The sequence below is a fragment of the Amblyomma mixtum genome, chromosome 3 (genome assembly GCF_055824585.1).
Source record: "Amblyomma mixtum isolate Tamu chromosome 3, ASM5582458v1, whole genome shotgun sequence".
Lineage (NCBI taxonomy): Eukaryota > Metazoa > Arthropoda > Arachnida > Ixodida > Ixodidae > Amblyomma > Amblyomma mixtum.
Window position 1 is genome coordinate 75,531,436 of NC_143014.1, and position 6,000 is coordinate 75,537,435.

Below are 6,000 nucleotides of genomic sequence, written 5' to 3' on the forward strand. Positions count from 1 at the left end.
ATCCATCGCGCGGGCATCTGCAGTGATCGAAAAAAAAAAACTACGTTATCGATGGAAAGTTATAAACACTTCAATCCCAAGTTTCGCGGATCGTTATAGAGGCTTATCATTGGAATTTTTCGTGTAAATTCGTTGCTTGGGAAGTTCGGTAATTAACCTCGAGGAATGATCGATTACGCGGAACACAAAAATTATATCACTTGCTCCGTACAATAACTAGCAACATGCGTTTAGTCGCGTCATCTTAGAGTGTCTCAGCATATTTTTATACCCTGGCTAAAATTAGCTGGGACACCTTGTATAAATTCTACATGTTCTACCAAGTTGGTGTGATCCGTTGTACCAGTCGACACCCTACCATCGGGAATAAAAAAAAAATACACAGGGCACTTAAGACTGCTTACATGCTTGGAATGCGAAAACATTGTCTCATCGTGAGCTCTGTTGAGAGGTTCATTAAAAATTCCTTCCTTTCCAGTGACACGCCTACTCATTAGCATACAGTCGTAACGAAACACATGCACTAGGTTCACCTTTATGGGCCGAGAAGTATGTTTCAAGGCCTATGGGTTGCCTACTCGCTTCGCTATCTGAAGGTCCTTTGTTGAATCCCCCGCAGCTTCGGAAGAAGTTTTTGTTTTTGTTTTTGCTCTAGATGCCACTATGTATACTGTCGATGTAATGTGAGAGCATGGCGACGTCAATTAATAATTTCGGGATCTGGACGGCGACGGACGCCGGCTTTTGTGCTAATGTGACATGAAATGATTGAAATATTGCGGTTAGAACCTAGGATGGGTCGCCCAGCGAAAGCTCTGGACCGCCAAGAGGCGTTTAAGGTTCCCGGCACAGTAGAATACGCGAAATGGAACCACCACCTTTTCGTTCTCTCAATGTTGGGCAGAGAACGTAAACGTACGCTCGTCAACGCTGTGGTAGGTTAATGTTGGTTATTAATCACACAACAAAGCAACGATATGGCGAACGCGCTTTCTAGAAGGAGACGGCACGGTGTGCCTTAGTGCTGACAGCCGTATGCCAGTCGTTTCTACGGCTGCCTTGAAAAGAAAGAGCTCATGAAAGCGTTGCAAAATAAAAGCAGTAGCGACTGTCGTTTTCGAGAAGGTCCGAAGGTGAGCGTAGGGATAAGGCATTCCGCACTGGAATCGATTTTCTGTTCTTTTCCTTCCGTTTCAGCTTTTGGGCCCGGGCTTGCCCCTTGCCCTGGCCGTGATCTGTATCGTAGGCCGAAAATATCTTCCAGTGCAAAAAAAAAAAAAATGTGCCTCCTCCTATCGAAGCTAGGTGTTAAGATTCCCCCAGAATTCATCAAGATGTCCTTCTCTCCTTAGACGCAATCTAAGATGAGAGATCTTACGCAGAAACTAAAATCCTCCCCATGGATCGTCGCTGCCAGGGTCCTACAAGTGACGAGGACGACGGTCCAGTCCAGATAAGGAGGAGCGCCAGCGGTGCATCTCGCTCGGATTGGCAACCGAAACATTCACACCGGGTGACAGCTTGAAACCTAGTCACCGGTCCACATTCCTACTTATTCTGTTCAACCCCAATGGGCACGCTCATCAAAGTGCGTGCCCCGTCCGCGTTCCGTGTGCAGAGAGTGAGAAAGTGGCCCATGGCAGAAAACCCTCGCCATCAAGGCAACTGACCCTACGAAGTTAATGCTCCGGCAAATGTGTCTGTAATATAGTCACGGAACTTACCATGCGCTGCTACAAGAGCTCCTCAACTCCAGGGGCAGGATTGCGCTCGGCCGGCGGCCCTGCGGGCAACAGGCCGCCTTCCCTCGAAAGTTGTTGTTGTCTTCTTTTCCAGTGCGCTATAGCAATAAAGGCCGCCACTCTCAGATTTCGGTGGTCCTTCTGTGAAGCTTGCGTGACCTAAAATGAAATAAAATAAAATAACATTCTTCATGACCACGAGCGGGTTTGGAGCACGCGGCCGCGCGAACAGATGGGCTTTGCTGAGACAGCATTGGCACACAACGCCATCGCCAATTTCCTGCTTCAAACCTTATCTGTTACACTGATGTAACATTTTACGTACATGTACAGACATCAGGAACACAGCGGCAAACCTATATTATGCGTAACAAGACACACCTATAAGCAACCAAGCACGAGACAAGAGGCAATGCAGAGCCCATAACTGACTCATCATAATACGACACACCTAAGCAATAAAGCACTAGAAAAAAAGGCAATGACGATCACAGCACTAACAATGAGCGCCACTCTGTTCCGAACATATGGTCTGGGCATGCACTTATTTTAGGCGCACAATGATTCTACTGAAGGGGTCTTTAGCAGAAACAACTGATTCACAATGTCACCCCATCCAGAGGCTGTGTAATCCAATTAAAAAGAAAAAGTCTAAGGGTTCATCCACAAATGGCAGTGGGGTGAGATGTCGTACAAAATGCGGCGTCAAATTAAGTGTCTTTCGCAATATCCATTGCATGATATCTCAAGTATTGAATCTTTGCAATTGATGAAACAATGCTCAATCGTTTTGGGAGCACCACATAGGCGGCAATTTGCGGTAGACACAAAAATAGTCTTTTTCTCTAACAATGTTTTAACGGGTATTGTCTCGGTGTGGAGCTTATAGCAAAATGTCTTTGTACACTGTGATGTGGGCATTTTACATATTATTTTGAGTACGTCATGTGCCGGTAAAATAAAATATAGAGAGATGTAGATAGGCGGAGGGAAGAGCGTACAAATTATATCCTTGTCCAACCGTTTCCTCAACACAGAAAGCTGGGACTCAGTTGTAAAACGAACAAGTAGGAAACGAATAGCCAAATGCCTAAAACCCCACAGACATGAACGACCAGAAAGAATAAAAGATACAATGAGGCTCGATAAAACATGAACCAAACTGACTTGCAAGAGTGGAAGCACTGTTGGGTATTTAGTATACTGAAAAAAGAAGCATGAAATGTGGAAGTCTGTCGGACATACAGGTGAACTAAACCAAGGTAGTCAGAAGGGAAGGAAAAGGTTATAACGCCTCATTGATTCAAAAGAGGAATCGCACCCAAAAGTACCGAGAACTCCGTGAAAACGGTGGATATAAAATCTTATGCACTGAGTAATTTGGAGCGAAATATAAATTTTCCGGCAAAGTTAAAGCTGATAGCAACGAATTCTGTTCTCCTAACTTACAAACAACACAGCGATTACGTCCGACAGGGAATCGCAGACGAGGGTTTGGAGACATCAGTCGGTGTGCAGGGCCTTACAAATGTTGCCGCTTGCATAGCCATTGCCACGCATACCTAATCGTGAACTGTTTTTTTTTTTTGAAATATGAATGTGAATATTACTCGCCAGCTCGCGAAGCGCATGCGACGCTCCCTTCCTAGGAAGACGCAAGTGTTACTGCCGTACCTCAAATTGGCAGAAAAAGTGCCGCCCCTGAGGCAGTATAAACCGCATATATGTTTACCCAAAATACAGGAGTCAGTACGTTGTCACTGTCAGTCAAGCTTCCTTTTAATGCCATGACTAAGACCTCTAGAGTTGTTCTGGAATTAGCCGTGTCCTACGCCACGGCCGCCCTATCAGAACAAATTTCCAAGTATTATATCCCCCCCCCTCCCCCCGTATTCTTTGGCGCGTTCGGCTAGGCTGCCCTCCCTCCGAGCTCAGGGTTACCATAACCGTCGTGTGTGTTCTACCCATTAAGTCTACTCGCACTCGTCCACCCAAGTTTGTTTCCCTACCCTGATGTTATTCGTGTTCTTTTTTTGTTTTGTTTTGTACACGTGTCCCCCCGCGCTGCAAGTCATGTATACGGGGGGTTCAGGCTGTTTCAAGTGGAAGTTGTTTCCCCTTTTTGCCTGAACCAACCCTCATCAATTTGTGATGAAAATAAAAACGTTTGATTGATTGATTGATCTCACGCTAAAGGATATCATCAGTTCGAGTTCACTGTGTAATTTACGGTACTCTCCTTTACTGAACGCTACCCTTAGTTCGCTCTCTGTATAGTGCTCTTTTCTGGTCAATTACTTTCAAGGTTTTTGTTGTACGCTAAATTTCTCCCCCGTGGGTGAATTCTGGCAGGAGATGACCTCAGAACCTTCATAAATTGTGAAGCGAGTGAAGAAACTCGAGGACAGGAAAAAAAACTGAAAGGTGGAGAGCTGGCAAGCTGAAGATAAAATGCCCGGTACTACAAACAGAAGCAAAGCGTACATAAGCAAATGTATTTTAGTAAACGGAATGTATTTAAGGAATATAAATAGCATAAGTAAAACACTTCTGAAAAAATACATTATACAAGATCAAAATATGTACTTAAAATCAAGCCGCTGGAGTGGCTGCCCTGCAGACTGCGATGGCTCATTCTGGCCACATGTCGCAGACGACGTGGCTTTCCAGCAAGGCCCCTTCCAGCGACGGTGCCTCCGATGTCCAGAGTGGCCTTGATCTTCTTCGGCAAAACGAACCTGCCAAGGCGACCGTCGTGTCCACCGCAGCTTCGCAGGGCTGAACCACGAAGCGGCTAAATCTAGCGGATGCGGACTAGGTCAAACCTCAACGACAACAGCAGCCGTGGGACTGAACTGTGCGCGCACCGACCTCCTTTGTTGAGGGAGAGCGTTTCTCCCAAAAAGGGGGTGTGCATCGGGGGCAGGACGGAGGCTGATGGCAGCTCCACTCCAATGTTGTCCAAGTCGCACAAAGTGCCGATCACGTGCAGAACCTGCAAAATGAAAGCGTAGAGAAACCAACATTTGTATAGACGAACGAGGTGCCGAGGAGCGCAGCTTTTAGAACTCTTGAACCTTAAAGCTGCTGCATTGTTTCTTCGAATAAATAACATTGCAAAAAAGCGTTTCCTTCACAGCCAAACCTAAGAATTATTTTTGTGCTACACAGTCAGCTTACTAACGCTAAAACATGCAGCAAGAATGGATGATGCTTCTCTGAGTGCCTGCCCTGCACCGTAGACATGGTCGAAATTCCACCGGCCGAAGCCAGTCTCAGCAAAAATAAGAAGAGACATATGAATGTGTATGCTTCGTTTATAGCGACGTCGGCGGCTTGTAAATACATTCTAGGGAATGAAAAGTGGAGGTTCTCAGGAGGATGAAGTCATTAACAGGTTGGATAGCTTAGCTAGTTGGAGCATTATTACGATACTGTAACACAGGGGAATCAACGACATAGAAGGGACGAACAGCATCGTCCTCGTCAGTCCGTTCCTTCTATGTCGTAGTTTCTGCTCTGCTGCACTGTTAAAAGAAATCATTCTCTTTCATTACACGATTCAGAGACATTAAAATATATAGCTTTTTATTGGGTCTGCCGGTGAAGCAGTAACGGTTAATTTGATGTGTTAAAGTTTTTATGCGAAGCATATTACTAGAGCTACACTACAGCCAGTCGAGCGCGGCGGTGGAGCTACCATTCACCTTTAGCGTGAGCACGTGACACTACGTGACAACATGACGTCACAGCAGAGGAGAGATGGGCTGCCGGCTCGCGCGGTCGGCCGCGGCGGTGGAGGCTCCACATCAGAGGCGCGGCGGCTGACCACGTGACAACGTGACGTCACCGCAGAGGATAGATGGGGTGCCGGCTCGAGCGGTCGGCCGCGGCTGTGGAAGCTCCACATCAGAGGCGCTGCAGCTGACCACGTGACGCTACAGCAGCTGTATAAAGCTGAGCTTGCCTCGCTCTCCGGGCACTTACGAGGCGGCCAGGTGTTGGGATGCCGCCTAGAAGCAGGGCTGATTTGAACGAGAAGCGAAAGCTTCAGCGTGCCACAGAGACCGATGAAGAGCGGGATGAACGTCAACCAAGGAAAGCCATGTATTACCAAGCCTAGCCATCAATATGCTTCGCATCTGACTAGGCTTAACCTTAGCTAAGCGTCAGCTATTTTTATTTCTGAACGTACCAATCCTGAAACAAATTTCCCTATACAGTCGCATATATCATACGGGCAGTGCTTCAATCGGTA